General features: G+C 35.1%; 1 pseudogene; it reads left to right on the top strand.

Moving 5' to 3' along the window:
• The first annotated feature begins 4525 nt into the window (after positions 1 to 4525).
• Positions 4526 to 21823, top strand: LOC139875634 (senescence-specific cysteine protease SAG39-like; annotated as a pseudogene).
• Positions 21824 to 21967: the final 144 nt, after the last annotated feature.

Below are 21967 nucleotides of genomic sequence, written 5' to 3'. Positions count from 1 at the left end.
ACTCATGTGAGTGGGAAGCAGTGTTATCAATAATTTTGTAAGCATCAGTTTCGGTTTTCTTCATAATAGAACCACCAGCTGCTATGTCTATGTCTTTCCTTGTAGTGATGTCGCATCCTCGGTAGAATATTTGTACTATTTGACAGGTGTCTAAACCATGTTGCGGACATCCTCTTAACAACTTTCCATATCTTGTCCACGCCTCATATAGAGTTTCATTTGGCTTCTGTGTGAACGTAACAATTTCTGCTTGAAGTCTTACGGCTTTAGATGCAGGAAAGAATTGTTTAAGAAATTTGTCAATTAAAACATCCCATGTATCGATCGCCCCTTCAGGTAACGATTCCATCCAATCTTTGGCTTCTCCCTTTAAAGTCCAGGGAAATAACATGAGATATATCTGTTCATCCTCCACTTCTCGGATTTTAAATAGTGTGCAGATCCTATTAAAGGTACGTAGATGTTCATTTGGATCTTCCTTCGGCGCACCACTAAATTGGCATTGATTAGTCACCATGTGTAGAATTTGTCCTTTGATTTCATAATCTGGCGTATTAATGTCTGGATGAGTAATTGCGTGACCTTGGCCAGTGCGTTTAGCTCTCATTCGGTCTTCCATACTTAAAGGTTCCAGATTCTCCATAATTGAATTTGTTGAATCGGTATCACTAGATGATTCTGTTTTAATAGTTCGTTCCTCAACAATCTCTGTTTGAATGATTGGTGGTTCCGGAGGAAAGTTTAATGGTTCAGGATCTACGAACCGTTCCTGAATATTTTCTGGATTCTCAATTGTGAGGTCGGGTTCAAAAAATGGATTATCGGAAATTTGAACTGAAGTACTTGGTTGACTGGATGACGATTCTAAAGAAAAATCAACGGCGGTTATATTTGTTAAACGATGTCTTGATCGAGTTACATGTGGTGAACGTACAAAAGGTGATGAACGTCTTGCTCGGTGCATTCACTGAATATCCTATTAGTTTTTTAAAAAGGAAAGAAAAATTATAATAAGTTATCCAATCAATAGACTTTTCTGATTTTGCCCACGTTTCGAATAGCCAAAAGATGCAGCAGAGGGGCAGGATTCGTTTGGTCTCAATATAATTGAGGACTGTTTGGCTCCAATAACCCGGTCCACGTACAAATCCAACTATTACTACGAACCAGAAAATTTTGATGTCTATTAATTTAACCACTTAAAATAAATTTTCGTAATTTTAAGAAATTTAGATAAGAAGTAGAATAAAAATCTATGTCCTAAAACTAGAATAGCGAGAAATAAGAGAGAAAAAGAGTTCGTCGCAAAAGGTCGAAAAAGAAAAAAAATGGTTGAAAAATAAAAGGTGACGGAAAAATAAAAGAAACTTATAAAAACTTAAAAATACTTAACTAACCTAACCTTATTACTACAACTAACTTAAAATTATAATCGCAAATTGAAATTACTAATTGGAATGATAATTGGTACATAGTAAAAGGTCTAAAAATATTAAAGCTTACAAGAAAAACTAAATCCCAAATGGAAATAACTTAAAAAGAAACTAAAACTTAAAATGGCGTCGCAAAATTCTAAAGCACCTAAATCTTAGTCTAAAGAAAAAGCACTTAAGGAATTCTACGGCAAAGCCTAAAAATCTTAGGAGTAAAAATGACTATAGCAAAAACTAAGTTTAAAATTAAATATGAGCTAAAAAATACAAATATTACGCTACAACGATTAAAAAGGTACAAAATATAAAAATATACAAAAAGTTGTAAAAAGTACAATTTTTATAAAAATATTATTTTTATATTATTTTTTTTTTTTTTTATAAAACTACAAATTTTACAATTTAATAAAAACTAATTAATACTAAATACATAAATAAATAAAAAGTAAAAATAAAACTAAAACTAATAATAATAATAATAATAATTAGGTTTAAATAATAATTATAATTAATAATAATAACCCGTAATTAATGCAGTTTTAGGGTTTCTGTTCGCGTGTCAGATGGTCTCCGCGAGTCGCGGCATTTATTGAAGAAAACCCCGCGAGTCGCGGGGTTCAGAAATTCAGTTGACAGCTTTGAGTTTTTACGCGTTTTTCTTTATTTTTTTTTTTTTATGTTTTCTGTTTTCTATTTTTTAATTAAATAAAAGATATTAAAACTTATATTTTTATAAACTAAAATAAAAATAAAGAAACTTATAAAACTTAAATATTTAACAAAATCTTAAAAATACTTATATTTTTGTTTTTTTTTTCTTTTTATATTTTCGAATAATTAAAACGTATTTTTTTTTTTACAAAAACGAATTTTAATAAAAGTTAACTAAAACTCTTTTTTTTTTTTTATATTAGCGTTGCGCTTCCGGCTTTTAAGATAGTTCCCCGGCAGCGGCGCCAAAAATACTTGATGTTAAAGCTAAGGGGTATAAAATACTATTAAATTTTAGCAGAAAATACTATTAAATACGATACAATTTTACACAAGATATTTATTTATTTATAGAATGGATATACTTAAACCTTGCTACAACACTTATAGGCAGTGTACCTAATCGTTCAGTAGTGTAGTTTTTAGTAAGTCCGGTTCGTTCCACAGGGAAATCTTTAAACAAAGCTCAACGCTATATTAGTTTACTTTTATTAAAAATACAAATATATATATAAGTAATATTATTATTATAAAGGGGGGTTTTTACCGTTTAATGACCGGTTTGTCGATTTTAAGACTTTAGTCGCAGTTAAAACCTAATGTAAAATATAAAATAAATACAAGACTTAAATTAAAGCGTAAAGTAAATAACAATAATGAAATTGCGAATAATAAAAGTGCGATAAAATAAACTTGCGATAATTAAAAAGTACGATAATTAAAAGTGCGATTAAATAACAATAAATAAAAGTGCGATAATTAGAAGTGCAATTAAATATAAAATAAAGGAAATTAAATATGAAATAAAAGAATTATGCTTATTTAAACTTCCGTAATCATGATATTTGACGTGTTGATTTTAGTTTTATGCCCATGGGTTAATTGTCCTTTGTCCTGGATTATTCAATATGTCCGTCTGGTTTTTGTCCATAACAGTCCATCAGTCATAAATATAAATTGCAAGTGTCCTTGTCAAATTATTATTATACCCGAAGTTAAATATTCCAACTAATTTGGGGATTCGAATTGTAACAAGGTTTTAATACTTTGTTTAATGAATACACCAGGTTATCGACTGCGTGTAATCCAAGGTTTTACTACTTTGTTAACAATTACACCAATTACCCTTGAATGTAATTTCACCCCTGTTTTAATTATTCTAGTGGCTATTAATCCATTCCCATGTCCGGTTAAATGAACGATTATTCGTACATATAAATACCCCGCCCATCGTGTCCGATCGAGTGTATATGGTAATTTATAGGGACGCCCAATTGTAAATCTTTATATTAACATTAACAAACTTTCATTTAGTTAAACAAATATAAAGCCCATTAATAGCCCATAGTCTAGTTTCCACAAGTGTCGTTCTTTTGTCCAAACCCCAATTATGGTACAAAGCCCAATTACCCAATTTTAGTAATTAGCCCAACATCATGATTACTTCGTTTTAAATAAGCATAATAATAACTTAGCTACGAGACATTAATATAAAAAGGTTGAACATAACTTACAATGATTAAAAATAGCGTAGCGTTACACGGACAGAATTTCGACTTACACCTTTACAACATTCGCTAACATACCCTTATTATTAGGATTTAAAATTAAAATTAAAATTAAAATATAAATTATATATATATATTACGTATATATTGAGAGAGAGATAGAAATAGAATATGAAATTTGATCAGAATTCGGTTTGCTTTATAGCCAGAGTTGAATTTTGGGGCTCCGCGACTCGCGGCAAAATGCTCTTCAAACTCCGCGAGTCGCGGAGATAGTATTTACAGCTCAGTCCTTGGAGTTTTCTCTGCCGACGGTTTTTTTATATATAAATATAATATATATATAATTAATATAATTAATTATATATTATATTATATTTATATACATAGTTAACTTGTAATTTTTAGTCCGTTGCGTCGAGCTTTAAGAGTTGACTCTGGTCCCGGTTCCGGATTTTCGAACGTCCTCGCGTACAATTTAATATCTTGTACTTTGCGTTTTGAATCTTGTACTCTTGTGATTTCGAGACGTTTCTTATCAATAATTGGAACCTTTTTGATTGTCTTTTGTACTTTTGAGCTTTTTGGTCGTTTGCGTCTTCTATTCGTCGAATCTGTCTTTTGTCTTCACCTTTTATTATTTAAACGAATATCACTTGTAAATAGAACAATTGCAACTAAAAGCTTGTCTTTCTTGAGGAATAATGCTATGAAATATATGTTCGTTTTTAGCATTATCACTACTCAACATTCCTACATCCAAATGGAAAACATATATATGTGTGATCATATTATTCTCCATGTATCATACTCTCTCATAGCCTACAATTCCAAATTTTGTTAATATAAATTTAAAGTGGTTAAAAACTAATCATGAGCATGTCATTCAACAGATCAATCGTGCTAGCAGCACTGTTGGTTTTTGGGACATGGGCATGTCAAGTCACATCTCGAACTCTAAGCGATGAGACCATGTTACAAACGCATGAACAATGGATGGTTCGTTATGGGCGTGTGTATAGAGACAACGTGGAGAAACAAATGCGCTTCAAGATATTTAAGGACAATGTAGATTACATAGAAGACTTCAACAATGCTGGCAACAATGGTTACAAACTGAGCATCAATGCATTTGCAGACCAAACGAATGAGGAGTTTAAGGCCACTCGTAATGGATTCAAGTTCCCATCCAAGCCAAGATCTGCTCAAAGCACGTCGTTTAGGTATGAAGATGTGACTACGGCTCCATCAAGCGTCGACTGGAGGATGGAAGGAGCCGTAACCCCAATCAAGGATCAAGGTCAATGCGGTAAGTCAATCGTGAATTACAAATCAATCCTTAAGAACAATTTATCTTACTTTACTTAATCATCTTAGTTAGTTTTCGTTAGAGCGGTCTCATTAATTTATAAGGTTCTGTTCGAGACACAAAAATAGACCCATACCACTAAACAATTGTCATTATATATAAAAAGTGCATAAAGCAACCGTATCAAAGTTTTTTATTCTTAAATAGCTGTCATTTTATTATATTTAAAATTATTATTTAGTTAAAAAACTACCATCCTAACAATTTGGAATCACAATCGCTAATCAACTCTTGTTTATATAATGGTATTTATTAAAATTTTTGGGCCCTTTTCAAAATTTTGGGCCCTGTTTGATTGCTTATCTTGCACACCCTCTAAGACGCTCATGCTATTCGTTAATCAATAGGAAGCTGCTGGGCGTTTTCAACAATCGCTGCTACGGAAGGAATTGTTGGGAAATTACGGCCTCACTAATTCCCAACAAACGCCCAATGAAAAAACAGTAAAGAAATAAAAACAATACACAACGCAAGATTTAACGTGGAAACTCCAAAACAGGAGAAAAACCACCGGCCTCCAAAGAAAGAAATACACTATATCATAAATTGTTACAATGATATAGACGACTCTCTTAAGCCAACTACACTCTCCAAAATATTTAACTAATACAACTCTCAAACAAGAGTAAGAAAGAAAGAAATAATCAAATACTTAAAGTGTATTGATTGGTGCAATTTAGAAGTAATCTCATGGCCTCCTTTTATAGCCAAGGAGTTCACCTCCAACTTCACTATTCTACCAATGTGGGACAACTCCATTTTTCCTTCTAACCAAAATATAACTAGCAAATCTCCACCTTTTGAATAGAAGAAAATAATAATGCTTCCACATTGCAAAGATAACCAATGTAGACGCTTTCTCGACGACAACTTCAAGATCCTTATCTTCATGCCGTTGACATTATCTCCCAAGAGATAAAACTTGCATCTTTACAGAACATTGTCTAAACCGACAATCATTGTCATCACAGACAATCATAACTCTTAACAAGAATTATCATACTCCACCATTAAGAGTATAGCACTTAGAATATCACATTCCAAGCATTTCACCTCGGCACATGTTGTTGAACAACCAGTTGAAACTTTATGGTGCAACTTCCTGTTTGGCTTTCCCTGGAAGTTTCATCAGCTACAACATCAATTTCCACCACACAACCTGCATCAATGCCAAACCAATGCCCATGTGCAATTGTGGAACCGCTAACGAACATCCCTTTCCATGGTGGCGCGGACACACCATGAGGATGGTGTGACTTCAGAGGAATTCGCCACTCTCCGTAACAACGGAGATAATGTTAGCGTCTTTGGAGCCATTTGCCGGATTAGCTCCACCTGGACAATTAACCCTTACATGCCCAGTCTTCCCGCACCTCCAGCATACCAGTTTCTTCCCAGAGTTTCTCTTTCGCCTATCCGAACACAACACTATCGTATCTCCTGATGACGAGACCCCGTTACCTTCCAGTCTTTTCTCCTCGAATAGGAGCTTGCTAGTAACGTCTTCAAACTTCAGAGTTTTCTTCCCATACATCAAAATAGGTTTCATGTGTTCATAAGACGATGATAAAGATAATATCAACCTCAAAGCTTTATCTTCATCATCCGTTTTAACTCCAATAGCCTCCAGTTCTGAAACAATACCGTTAAGAATACTTAGATGATCTGAAATCTTTGAACCCCTGATGTTATGCGAGGTGTATATAAAATAGTTATTAATTTTAGCAGGAAATACTATTAAATATGCTACAATTTTACACAAGTTTTAATTATTTATTTACAAATGGGATATACCTAAACCTTGCTACAACACTATAGGCAGTGTACCTAATCGTAGAGTAGTATAGTTTTTAGTAAGTCCGGTTCGTTCCACAGGGAGCGGGCTTATTGCACACTATATTTTTAAACAACTATATTTGTACAAAATATATATAATTATATATAATAATATATAAAAGGGGGTTTACCGTTTAATGACCGGTTTGTCGATTTATATTTTAAGCGTAGCGTATAGTAAATGACGATATTTAAATAACAATATAAAATAAATAACAATAATTGAAATGACAATAAATAAAAGTACGAGGAAAAATGAAATAAAATATATTATGCTTATTTAAACTTCCGTAACCATGATGTTTGACGTTTTGATTTTAATTTATTGTCCTGGGCTAATTGTCCTTTGTCCTGGATGTATTTGAAACCTATCTGGTTTTTGTCCATAATAGTTCATCGGTCATAATTATAAACTGCTCGGCAAATTTAACCTTATACCCGAAGTCAAATATTCCAACTAACTGGGGATTCGAACTGTAACAAGGTCTTAATACTTTGCTTAATGAATACACCAGGTTATCGACTGTGTGTAAACCAAGGTTTTAATACTTTGTTAACAATTACACCAATTACCCTTGAATGTAATCCACCCCTGTTTTAATGAGTCCATTGACTATTAATCCATCCCCGTGTCCGGTCAAATGAACAATAATTCGTACTTATAAATATCCCGCCCATCGTGTCCGATTAAGCGTATGTGGTTATATATAGATACTTCAAATCATAACCTTTATATTAAATTAACGAGGTATCGTTAATTTAATATAAAGCCCATTAATAGCCCATAGTCTAATTTCCACAAGTGTCGTTCTTTTGTCCAAACCCCAATTATGGTACAAAACCCAATTACCCCGTCTTTAATATTTAGTCCAACATCATGATTACTTTGGCTCAAATAAGCATAATAATAACTTAAGTACGAGACATTAATTTAAAAAGTAGAACATAGCTTACATTGATTATTTATCGCGTAGTGTTACACGGACAGAGCTCCGACTTTAAAAACCCGTAAAAATAACTTTTACATAACTCAAACTAATCTAATATAACACTAATCTATACTATATATACATATATATATTTATTTATATTATACTAGGGAGTATTATTATTATTATTATTTTTTTTTTACATGCAGAACTCGAGAGCTTTTATAGCCAGAACTGAAATTCACTGCTCCGCGAGTCGCGGCCATTTTGGTCTTCCAGCTCCGCAAGTCGCGGAGGTTCCAAAACCAGCCCACAAGTTCAAGATCCAAGGCTGCCGACGGTTTTTATTTAAATATATATAATATATAAATAATTTTTATAATTATTTATATATTATATTATGTTTATATACATAGTAGACTCGTAATTTTTTTTTTCCGTTGCGTCGAGCGTTGAGAGTTGGTTCATGTACCGGTTCCGGATTTTCGAACGTCCTTGCGTACGCTGAGATATTTTGTACTTTGCGTTTCGTAACTTGTACTCTTGTCATTTTTAGACGTTCCTTATCAATAAATTGAACCTTTTTAATTGTATCTTGTACTTTTGAGCTTTTTGGACCTTTGCGTCTTCAATTCGTTGTTTTCGCCTTTTGTCTTCGCACTTATTTAATATAAATGAATATTACATGAAAATGGAACAATTGCAACAGAAATCTTTACATATCGGAGGGATATTGATACTAAATATATGTTCATTTGGAGCACTATCAAATATCCCCACACTTGAACGTTGCTTGTCCTCAAGCAATACAGTCTTGAAATAAAACACACTAGAATCACTTCTTTATTCTTCACACTTTGTACATCAGTGATTTTGATACGGCGGTATAAACAATGATAGTAGCATTTGTGGTTTACAGTCCCACATGACTATGAAAATTTAGATCCGTTAGGAAATTGGATCTTTATAAAAACATTTGATCTTTTGAAAATTCATGCTAGATTTTACCCTAGACAGGTTTTCCGGAATAACCCTTCACCGGTGTTTGCAAAATATTTTTGTGGGTTGGTGGGTTTCAGATTTGAAAATTTTAGCTCAAAACTTATGGTTTTGTTTCACCCACTTGCTAACCTTGTATTAGGAAAGCAACACGTCCAGTTTACTTGTCCCGTATATTACCTTTCGGTAAACTACCGTCCGGTTGTAAAGGAAAGCGATGAACAAGCAACTGTTAAGGCAATGTCCCGTGACATGCTTTTGATTATGGTCTTTAACGTGTCGGATGCAATACTATCCTTTGTAGGAGCAATAGTAAAGATCACCCTATAGTTTTTCGGTCTTGGCAAAAGGTCCTGTCTTCGACCAATATGCAACCACCGTTCTTACGGTTGACACCCGATTTGGTTCAGGTGACCTAATGAATTCCAGGTGAATTCCTAGGATTTTACGTTCAATGGTAATGAACGCATTGAAAATGGGTTTTCAGAAAACAAATCGGTTTATAATTTGATCAAAATATTTTCTCGTTCAAGCTCGAGTTTAGATATCATTGAATTCCATGAGTTTGTAATTCTCAATCTTTAAGGTCAATCTCAAGGATTGAGTAATATCAGGCTTAAGAGCTGATTTTTAATCTTTAAGGAGATTATCCTTTCTGGGGATCTGATTCATTAGTCTTATCAAGCTAATTTGCACGGTGCCCCCCCATTGTACGAGATAAATCCTTCTCATGGTTAGGATAAATCTGACCACTTGGCGACCCTGTTTGATGCTGAGGTCCGTGGATTTCCTGCTGATTTTAGAGATGACTTTTCTAGATTTTTCGTCAACCTACAGCTGGTCTGGACGACAACTTCATGACCTAAATCAAGAAGCGCGTGTCTTTTTCGGAAGACTTTACTTCCTTTTAATGATGGAATTGATTTATCGTGTAGATCCATCTTTTCTTTCAAATATATTACAGTAATTCTGGTAAAACAGTTAATTTAGTCCAAAACAAAAGCACCTGCAATAACTTTACAGAAACATGTGATATATAGTTTTTAATTGAATAACTTGGTACATTCTCCCCACACTTAGTTTCTTTCTTTGCCTTTTTATTCTCCTTTATTCCATTTTAAATGAATTCAAGCGTTTTAGGTTGTTTCTCAATTTATGCCCTTTCCGAGGTAACGATAATTTCGGTATTAACACCTAGTTTTCACTGTTCATAAATATGTATAAACATAATTTTGACTTCATTTAATTGAAAATTTTTCAAATTTTCACAAAATTTGGCAAATAAACCAAGTGCAAACCCGAGAGAATTTATAACCCTTCCCCACACTTGAGATCATGCAATGCCCTCATTTGCATGAAATCAGACTATAATTATAAATTCATGAGGGTGATTAGTGTAGAAAAGTGATTAAGAAACCTAGTTTGTACTTACAAAGCTCTTCGAATGATAGATGGCGCGCCTCATCGTTCATTCCTTAATGTTGTTTTATCACACATATTTTTCTTCAAAAACGGTTGCTTTTCTGAACTGTTTGCTAATTTTGAAAATGCGTCTTTTACCCTAACTTATCATGCATTTTTGTTAACGAGTTATGCACTAACCCGAACCCCTAATTTAACGTTAAGTGGGGTTAGACTTCCCCACACTTAGCTGACGACATGTGAAGTCGGTAGAATAAGTTCCACGAATTAGAATAGTGAGCCAGTTATTTACATCTCGGGTGGTGTATAATATATCAATGGGTTTAAAGTTTAGACTCACCCGATCGTCACTATTTAATTCTTTTTTAAGTGTAGCTTTTAGTAAATGGATACGTCTCTTTTCTGGTTCTTGGTCAAATGGATCGTCATACACTGACATACATATTCCTATAGGGTGGTCAATTCCTAATATTTCCTTCCGTTCATTCTCGGGATCAAAGTTTTTACCTCTATTACCCATTTGGGTAAAATTTGAGGTGTCATTATTTATTACAGTTCTTAGTTCATCTTCGGTAGATGATTTGTCTATTGAGAATATTGGGTTGGAAGGTTGTGGAATGGTGAATTTCGGGATCGAAGTAGATTCTTCTTCATTAATGGTACTTATCGGTCCCACCACTTTAGTCTCGGGGGTAAAATTTTCAACGTTATCGTTTTCCCAAGAGTACCAATTTGTCACCCTTACTTCTTCTTCATCCATTGATGAATCGATGATTTCGTCGGTAGAGGCTAATGTGTCGATATGTTGTGAAATTGGTAAGACTGAATAAAAAGTATCATCGGGATAGTTGGTGATTTCGGAGCTCTCGAATTCATCAAAATTCGATGATATGAGATTTTCTTGCACACGACTCCTCAGATCAACAGGTGTGTAGTCTGATAGAGTTTCAGCTTGCCGGTTTACAAACTCTCTCATTTGTTCATTTTGAGCATTGAGTTCTTCGAGTTTGATTTTCATATTGTCTAATAAATTTTCAGACACGTAATTTTCCTCGTCTACTGGTTGTTGAGTTTGGATATATTCTTGGGAATAATCCCAATTTGAATTGTATTCTTCATAATCATTCCATTCAGGTTCCGTGGGTGCGTAATTTTTCATAGGAACGTAATAATAACATTCCCATGTTGAGTGATAATCTCCACAGATTTTACAACCAGTTATTGTTTCGTCATTTGTGATCCAAGAGTGACCGAACGAATTGTCATCAACACTCGTTTGAGAGTATTGATTTAATTGATTTTGGATATCAAAAAGAGTTTCCATAGCCTTGTTTTCAAAATTTTCCATTTTATTGCGATGGACAAATTTTTAGCTACAATGTGGTGCGTTTACTAATTATCCTATTAGTTATAAAAATAGAAAAACTTATATAAGTTGTCCAATTAATAGACTTTTCTGCTTTTGTCCACGTTTCGAATAGCCAAAAGATGCAGCAGGGAGCCAGAACCCTTTAAATCGGAAGTTCACAACTCAGCCACTAACAAATCCAACTATTACTACGAAGCAGAAAATTGTCAACGTCCATTAATTTAACCACTTAAATAATTTTTCTTTCCGTTTGAGATATTAGATAAGAAATAGAGAAAATTTCTAAGTCCTAAAAACTAAAGCGTCGAGAAATAAGAAAGAAAAGAATGCGCGTCGAAAAATGTCGAAAAATAAAAATAAGAAAATAGCGCGTCGTAACTTAAAAGTCTAAAAATTATATCTAAAAAGTTGCGCCTAAAGGTCTAAAGGTAAATGCAATTTTATTCAGAAAACGGCAATTACTTAAAGGCACTAAAATCTATTTAAAACTAAAGCGAAAAATGGCGTCGCAAAATTCTAAAGCACCTAAATCTTAGTCTAAAGAAAAAGCACTTAAGGGATTTTACGGCAAAGCCTAAAAATCTAGAAGTAAAAATAACTATGGCAAAAACTAAGTTTAAAACTAAATATGAGCTAAATATACAAATATTACGCTAAAACGATTAAAAAGGGACAAAATATAAAAATATACAATTGTAAAAAGTACAATTTTTATAAAAATATTATTTTTTATAATAGTATTAATTTTTATATATAAATAAAACTAATTAAAACTTAATATTACAAATTAATTAAAAACTTAAACTAAATAATATTATATATAAAACCTAATTAGGTTTAATAATAATAATAATAAATAATTAAAACCTAAATCGTATTAATTGCTGGACCAGGTTCGTGTCAGACGGCTCCGCGAGTCGCGGTTCCTGAAGCTGCAAACCCCGCGAGTCGCGGGGTTCCAGAATTCAACTCTGGTACAGTTTGAAATTCGACGTTTTTTTTTTTTTTTTTTTTTTTAGGATTTTATATTGTTTTTCTAAAAATAATATATATATATACAAAAATGAATTAAAAATATAGAGTTTTACCAATTCCCCGGCAGCGGCGCCAAAAACTTGATGTTATGCGAGGTGTATATAAAATAGTTATTAATTTTAGCAGGAAATACTATTAAATATGCTACAATTTTACACAAGTTTTAATTATTTATTTACAAATGGGATATACCTAAACCTTGCTACAACACTATAGGCAGTGTACCTAATCGTAGAGTAGTATAGTTTTTAGTAAGTCCGGTTCGTTCCACAGGGAGCGGGCTTATTGCACACTATATTTTTAAACAACTATATTTGTACAAAATATATATAATTATATATAATAATATATAAAAGGGGGTTTACCGTTTAATGACCGGTTTGTCGATTTATATTTTAAGCGTAGCGTATAGTAAATGACGATATTTAAATAACAATATAAAATAAATAACAATAATTGAAATGACAATAAATAAAAGTACGAGGAAAAATGAAATAAAATATATTATGCTTATTTAAACTTCCGTAACCATGATGTTTGACGTTTTGATTTTAATTTATTGTCCTGGGCTAATTGTCCTTTGTCCTGGATGTATTTGAAACCTATCTAGTTTTTGTCCATAATAGTTCATCGGTCATAATTATAAACTGCTCGGCAAATTTAACCTTATACCCGAAGTCAAATATTCCAACTAACTGGGGATTCGAACTGTAACAAGGTCTTAATACTTTGCTTAATGAATACACCAGGTTATCGACTGTGTGTAAACCAAGGTTTTAATACTTTGTTAACAATTACACCAATTACCCTTGAATGTAATCCACCCCTGTTTTAATGAGTCCATTGACTATTAATCCATCCCCGTGTCCGGTCAAATGAACAATAATTCGTACTTATAAATATCCCGCCCATCGTGTCCGATTAAGCGTATGTGGTTATATATAGATACTTCAAATCATAACCTTTATATTAAATTAACGAGGTATCGTTAATTTAATATAAAGCCCATTAATAGCCCATAGTCTAATTTCCACAAGTGTCGTTCTTTTGTCCAAACCCCAATTATGGTACAAAACCCAATTACCCCGTCTTTAATATTTAGTCCAACATCATGATTACTTTGGCTCAAATAAGCATAATAATAACTTAAGTACGAGACATTAATTTAAAAAGGAGAACATAGCTTACATTGATTATTTATCGCGTAGTGTTACACGGACAGAGCTCCGACTTTAAAAACCCGTAAAAATAACTTTTACATAACCCAAACTAATCTAATATAACACTAATCTATACTATATATACATATATATATTTATTTATATTATACTAGGGAGTATTATTATTATTATTATTATTTTTTTTACATGCAGAACTCGAGAGCTTTTATAGCCAGAACTGAAATTCACTGCTCCGCGAGTCGCGGCCATTTTGGTCTTCCAGCTTCGCAAGTCGCGGAGGTTCCAAAACCAGCCCACAAGTTCAAGATCCAAGGCTGCCGACGGTTTTTATTTAAATATATATAATATATAAATAATTTTTATAATTATTTATATATTATATTATATTATATTTATATACATAGTAGACTCGTAATTTTTTTTTTCCGTTGCGTCGAGCGTTGAGAGTTGGTTCATGTACCGGTTCCGGATTTTCGAACGTCCTTGCGTACGCTGAGATATTTTGTACTTTGCGTTTCGTAACTTGTACTCTTGTCATTTTTAGACGTTCCTTATCAATAAATTGAACCTTTTTAATTGTATCTTGTACTTTTGAGCTTTTTGGACCTTTGCGTCTTCAATTCGTTGTTTTCGCCTTTTGTCTTCGCACTTATTTAATATAAATGAATATTACATGAAAATGGAACAATTGCAACTGAAATCTTTACATATCGGAGGGATATTGATACTAAATATATGTTCATTTGGAGCACTATCAACCCCCATCCATATGCAGAGTATGAAATTGTTCTTTAAGACAATCGATTTGAGATGCCCTTGCCCTGGTACAACTGCTCTAGTTTAACCCAAAGCTCCTTTGCCGTTGATAACCCGTGCACATTTGCAAGCACGTTCTTTGCAAGACACAAACGAATCGCACTTGCTGCCCTCAAATCCATATCATCCCATGCTTCTTCATCGAACTTACTGCTAGAATCACTGCCGGGAAGAAAGGTGAGTTTACCTTTCAATGCCTTGTGTAACCCGGACTGAATCAACACATCCTTGACTTGAACCTGGCATAAGCCAAAATTGATCATCCCATCAAATTTCTCTACATCAAACCTCATTGGACTGAACTTTGACATCGTATCCGTATCCTATAAACAACACTTTCTCTGATTTTGCTCACGTTTCGAATAGCCAAAAGATGTAGCAGGTAGCCAGGACCCTTTAAATCGGAAATTCACAACTCGCCACTAACAAATCCAACTATTACTACGAATCATAAAAAATATTATCTAACCAGATACCCTATACGATCAATAGAACTCGTTTCTGATGTGGACGATCCACTCCCGTGGCAACCACAGAGCATACTCCGACTCCTATAACCGAGACTCCCGTCAAACCTGACGCTCTAATACCAGTTGTTGGAAAATTACGGCCTCACTTATTCCCAACAAACGCCCAATGAAAAAACAGTAAAGAAATAAGAACAATACACAACACAAGATTTAACGTGGAAACTCCAAAATAGGAGAAAAACCACCGGCCCCAAAGAGAGAAATACACTATATCACAAATTGTCACAATGATATAAACGACTCTCTTAAGCCAACTACACTCTCCAAAATATTTAACTAATACAACTCTCAAACAAGAGTAAGAAAGAAAGAAATAATCAAATACTTAAAGTGTATTGATTGGTGCAATTTGGAAGTAATCCCATGGCCTCCTTTTATAGCCAAGGAGTTCACCTCCAACTTCACTCTTCTACCAATGTGGGACAAAACTCCATTTTTCCTTCTAACCAAAATATAACTAACAATCACTGATGGGCGTTTTCAACAATCGTTGCTACGGAAGGAATTACTCAACTGGCAACCGGGAAACTGATATCACTATCAGAGCAAGAGCTGGTGGATTGCGACAGAAGTGGTGAATGTTAAAATACAATGCAAATTTGGAATAATATGGAATTTGTAAATATGTATGGAAAAATATCTAGATATTAATATGTATAAGAAAATATCTAGATATTAATATGTAAAAGAAATATCTAGATATTTATATGTAGAAAAATCTAGATAATATAGATATTTGTAGGTGAGAAATATCTAGATATTTATCCATGGAAATATCTAGTGTGTAGAAACTTCCATGGATAAGTATAAATATGGGTGATGAGTTTCATTTGTAATCAAGTTGTGAAAAGAGTGAGTTGAGAAGTAGAGAAGAAGTAAGAAGTGAGAAGAGTGTGAGTAGAGAAGAAAAGCTTGTAGGTAAGTAATATTGTAATTGTATTTTGTATTAATAAAAGTGTTCTTTGTTAAGTTTCCCGGTTAAGCCTTAGTTTGTGTTTAAGTTCTTAGTGCACTTGTGTTGTTCTTATTATATGGTCGGCTCTGCCGCCTAAGTGATACATGGTCGGTTATACCGCCTAAAGATATATGGTCGACACTGTCGCCTAAGTATTATTGTGCACTAAGGATTTATAAAATTAAAGGCTAACCAACGTCAAAGTGTTGGTGTAGTGAGTCAAGTATAATCTAGGTCCTCTATAGTGGGTGTGTTGGGCTCGTCGAAGCTTCCAACAATTGGTATCAGAGCGGGTCATTCGGGACCATTGCTAGTGGAGGTACTCATCGGTAAACGTTGGACGTTTACATCGACTTGTTTTCACCAAGGCTCTAAGGGAGATTCTGTCGGAGCACAGTTAGGAACTGTGAAAGCTCATCGGTCAGGTACCAAGCTTATTGGACGTTGGACGTCATGATGACAGATCTTGCAAGTACGAGTAGTGGAATCAAGAGTCTCAATAACCACAACTATGGTTATTGGCGAACTTGTATAGAATCCTACCTACAAGGACAGGATTTATGGGAAATAGTTGCTGGCAGTGACACAACGCCTCCACCGAAAGAAAATGCCGAAGCCTTGAGAAAATGGAACATCAAGGCTGGGAAGGCATTATTTATATTGAAGACTACAATCGAGGAGGATCTATTGGAGCACATTCGTGACGAGAAAACACCAAAGGCCGCTTGGGAAACTTTTGAAAAATTATTTTCAAAGAAGAATGAAGCACGCCTCCAGCTCTTGGAAAATGAGCTTGCGGGTATCTCACAAGGAAGTCTATCTATTTCTCAGTATTTCACCAAGGTGAAATCTATTTGTCGTGAGATATCTCAACTTGCTCCTGAAGAGAAAGTGAGTGATGCAAGGATGAAGAGAATTATCATACACGGCTTAAGATCTGAATATAATGGATTTATAGCCGCTGTGAGAGGATGGCCTACTCAACCATCATTAATAGAGCTGGAGAATTTATTGGCTAATCAAGAGGCATTAGCCAAGCAGATGAATGAAGTAACCATAAAAGACGGAGAAGATGCACTCTTCACCAATAAGAAGAAAGCAACATCTCGAAGACAAGAGGCGATGAAAGAAAGTAAGACATATGGGTGGAAGGGTCACCCAAAATCAAAAGGCAACGCTTCAGGGGGAGCTCAACAAGGAAGAAGAGATCATCGCCAACAATACGGGGAAAATGATAAGAGAAAGAATGGTAAATGCTTCAATTGTGGCAAGAAGGGTCATTTTGCTCGAGATTGTAGATTCCCCAGAAGGCGAACTTTCGAAGAAAATGTGGCCGCCGCAAGAGATGAGAAGAAAGAGGTCACATTCGAAGCATCCATTAATGAGGAAACTTGGGATGCAGAAGCAGGACTCTCCGTTGAAGCTGACATGGATGATCAAGCTCTTGCAGCAACCTTAAAGTCAAAAATAAACTACAAAGATGATTGGATCATTGATTCTGGGTGCTCAAATCATATGACCAATGATGAGACGAAGCTGCAAGAAATGGATGATTACAAAGGAAAGAGAGTCGTGTTGACAGCCGACAATTCAAGGTTATCTATTTCTCACATTGGAAAGACAATAATTCCAAGTGAAGGCGACTCTCAAAAGCTCCAACTCGAGAAGGTGTATGTTGTCCCTGGCCTAAAGAAGAATTTACTATCAGTACCACAATTGACAGCAGAAGGGAATTATGTGCTCTTTGGACCAGAAGATGTGTCCGTATTCAAGAGAGTAAAGGTGGTTGGCAATCCAGTTATGCATGGAAGAAGAATAGAATCGGTCTATGTATTATCTGCTGAAGCAGCTTATGTGGATAAGACTCGAAAGAATGAGACGGCTGATCTGTGGCATGAACGTCTTGGGCATGTGGGCTACAACAAGTTAAAGGAGATGATGGTGAAACACATAGTAAATGGGCTTCCTCAAATTGATATCCGAACAGATACAATTTGTGCTGGATGTCAATTTGGCAAAGCTCACCAATTGCCATTCAAGGAGTCACAACATCAGTCCAAGACACCACTAGAGCTCATACACTCCGACGTCTTTGGCCCAGTGAAACAAACATCACTTGGAGGCATGAAGTATATGGTGACATTCATTGATGACTTCTCAAGGTATGTGTGGGTTTACTTCATGAAAGAAAAGTCGGAGACTTTTCTGAAGTTTAAAGAGTTCAAGAATAAGGTAGAAAGTGAGCTCAATTATAAGATTCGATGCTTACACACAGATAATGGAGGAGAATATTTATCAACCGAGTTCAATATCTATCTTGAGAAGCACAAGATTAGAAGGCAATTAACTTGCCCTAATACTCCACAACAGAATGGAGTGGCGGAACGCAAGAATCGTCACCTTGCCAAAACTTGTCGAAGTATGCTTCATGGTAAGAATGTACCAGGCAGATTTTGGGCCGAATGTATGAGGACGGCATCGTACGTGATTAACAGACTCCCACAAACAAAGTTGGGGCATATTTCACCATATGAAAGATTATGGAAGATCAAGCCAACCGTCGACCATCTCAAGGTTTTTGGATGTGTATGCTACGTCTTCGCACCAGATCATCTACGAAGCAAATTTGATAAGAAGGCAATTCGGTGCATTTTTGTCGGTTATGATGATTCAAGAAAAGGTTGGAGATGTTGTGATCCAAATACTGGAAAGTGCCATACTTCAAGAAATGTGGTATTTGATGAAGCTTCTTCATGGTGGTCACCTCAAAAGATAGAGCTTCCAGAATCTCATGGATTAGAAGAAGGTCCAGAAGAAAAAGAAGAACCTAAAGAGCAGATATTGGATCCAATAAAAGAAGGAGAAGGGTCGTACTCTAAGGAAAAGAGTCCATGGAAAACTGGTGTACATCAATCTATATCCGAGGAGGTTCGTCCTAGCCAAAAGGAAGTCGAGGAGCATGCACAAGAATTAAGGAGATCAACAAGGCCGAGACAACCTAATCCAAGGTATGCCAATGCTGCTCATGTGGATGAATCAATATCTATTGAGCCTTCTACTTATGAAGAAGCAGCACAAAGTCAAGAATGGCAGAAAGCGATGGAAGAAGAAATTAATGCACTAAAAGAAAACCAGACATGGAGTTTAGTTCCAAAGCCAAAAGATGTAAAACCAATATCTTGTAAATGGGTTTACAAGGTGAAGACTCGATCAGATGGCTCCATTGAAAGGTATAAAGCTCGACTTGTTGCTAGAGGTTTTTCTCAACAATATGGGCTAACGTTTAGTTCAGTGGCGAAGATCACAACAATTCGAGCTCTACTAGCTTTAGCCACTAGTAAATCTTGGAAGATGTGGCAGATGGATGTCAAGAACACTTTCTTACATGGAGAACTTGACAAAGACATTTATATGGAGCAACCAAGAGGCTTTGAGAACAAAATCCATCCCGAGCATGTCTGCAAATTAAAGAAAGCACTATACGGCTTGAAGCAGGCTCCAAGAGCTTCGTACGGGAAGATTGGCGAGTTCTTGGTACAAAGTGGTTTCACAGTTGCTCCTTCAGATTCTAGTTTATTTGTGATACAAGATCAAGGAAAACTAGCCATAGTGCTAGTATATGTGGATGACTTAATCATCACGGGAGATCACTATGAGGATATCCAAAGAACAAGAGAGAATATGTCTATCAGATTTCATATGAAGGAGCTTGGAGAACTCAAACATTTTCTTGGACTCGAAATAGAGCAGAAAAGAGAAGGATTATTTCTGGGACAACAGAAATATGCGCGAGATCTTTTACAAAAGTACGGAATGCTTAATTGCAAACCTATCTCAACTCCGATGGATCCGAATACAAAACTACGAGCAGATGAAGGAAAAAGTCTTCAAGATGTTACCATGTATCGAAAGATGGTCGGAAGTCTTATTTATCTCACACTAAGCCGGCCAGACATATCTTATGCAGTTGGAGTGGTTAGTCGATACATGAGCAATCCGAAGAAGCCTCACCTTGATGTTGTACGACGCATCTTAAGGTATGTTAAAGGCACTATCAACTTTGGTATTTTATACAAGAAAATAAAAGAATGTCATGTGACTGGATATTGTGACGCCGATTACGCTGGAGACTATGATACACGACGGTCAACAACTGGATACATGTTTACTCTTGGATCAGGAGTAATATCATGGTGCAGCAAGAGACAACCAACAATATCCTTGTCAAGCACTGAAGCAGAATATCGATCGGCATCATCAGCAACATAAGAAATTACATGGTTGAAACAACTAATGGAAGATCTTCATCAATCAACAGGTTATCAAGTAGAGCTTTTCTGCGATAACCTATCAGCTATACGTCCAGCAGAGAATCCAGTCTTTCACGCAAGAACAAAACGTATAGAAGTACACTATCACTATGTTCGCGAGAAAGTCCTTGAAGGGGAGATCAAGATGGTGCCAACAAAGACAGATGAACAAGTTGCAGATATATTCACCAAGAGCCTAAGTAAACCAAAGTTTACAAAATTCAGAGAAGCACTTGGAATGGTCTGCAAGTCATCGTTGGAAGAAAATTTGCATTGAGGGGGAGTGTTAAAATACAATGCAAATTTGAAATAATATAGAATTTGTAAATATGTATGGAAAAATATCTAGATATTAATATGTATAAGAAAATATCTAGATATTAATATGTAAAAGAAATATCTAGATATTTATATGTAGAAAAATCTAGATAATATAGATATTTGTAGGTGAGAAATATCTAGATATTTATCCATGGAAATATCTAGTGTGTAGAAACTTCCATGGATAAGTATAAATATGGGTGATGAGTTTCATTTGTAATCAAGTTGTGAAAAGAGTGAGTTGAGAAGTAGAGAAGAAGTAAGAAGTGAGAAGAGTGTGAGTAGAGAAGAAAAGCTTGTAAGTAAGTAATATTGTAATTGTATTTTGTATTAATAAAAGTGTTCTTTGTTAAGTTTCCCGGTTAAGCCTTAGTTTGTGTTTAAGTTCTTAGTGCACTTGTGTTGTTCTTATTATATGGTCGGCTCTGCCGCCTAAGTGATACATGGTCGGTTATACCGCCTAAAGATATATGGTCGACACTGTCGCCTAAGTATTATTGTGCACTAAGGATTTATAAAATTAAAGGCTAACCAACGTCAAAGTGTTGGTGTAGTGAGTCAAGTATAATCTAGGTCCTCTATAGTGGGTGTGTTGGGCTCGTCGAAGCTTCCAACAGTGAAGATCAAGGATGTGAAGGTGGGTACATGGACGGTGGATTTACATTTATCGTAAAAAAACAAAGGCATCAACACAGAAACAGCGTACCCATACAAGGCTGTAGATGAAACTTGCAACACGAAAGAAGAAGTTGTTCGTGCAGCGAATATCACAGGACATGAGGACGTACCAGTTAACAGCGAGTCAGCATTGCTGAAAGCCGTGGCTATGCAGCTTGTTTCCGTTGCTATTGATGCGGGGGAGTCTGATTTCCAGTTTTATTCAAGTGGTGTTTTTAATGGAACTTGTGGGACCGAGTTGGACCATGGGGTTACGGCAGTTGGGTACGGAACGAGTGATGACGGGGTCAAATACTGGTTGGTTAAGAATTCATGGGGTACGAGTTGGGGTGAAGAGGGATATATCAGGATGCAGAGGGATGTTGAAGCTAAAGAAGGTCTATGTGGCATTGCAATGATGGCATCATATCCTACTGCGTGATTTAAATAATCGTTATCGTCTTCTTGTCATATGTTTTCATGTGTTATAAAATCCTAAAAATTCAGTACAGAAGTTGGTGAAGTTATTTGTAAATTGCATTAAAATGTATACAAAAGAAAGTTAAATATATACTTCTATGCATTT

Source organism: Rutidosis leptorrhynchoides, chromosome 1 (assembly GCF_046630445.1).
Source record: "Rutidosis leptorrhynchoides isolate AG116_Rl617_1_P2 chromosome 1, CSIRO_AGI_Rlap_v1, whole genome shotgun sequence".
In the NCBI taxonomy this organism is placed as follows: Eukaryota; Viridiplantae; Streptophyta; class Magnoliopsida; order Asterales; family Asteraceae; genus Rutidosis; species Rutidosis leptorrhynchoides.
This window is presented reverse-complemented; position numbering and strand designations above follow the sequence as displayed.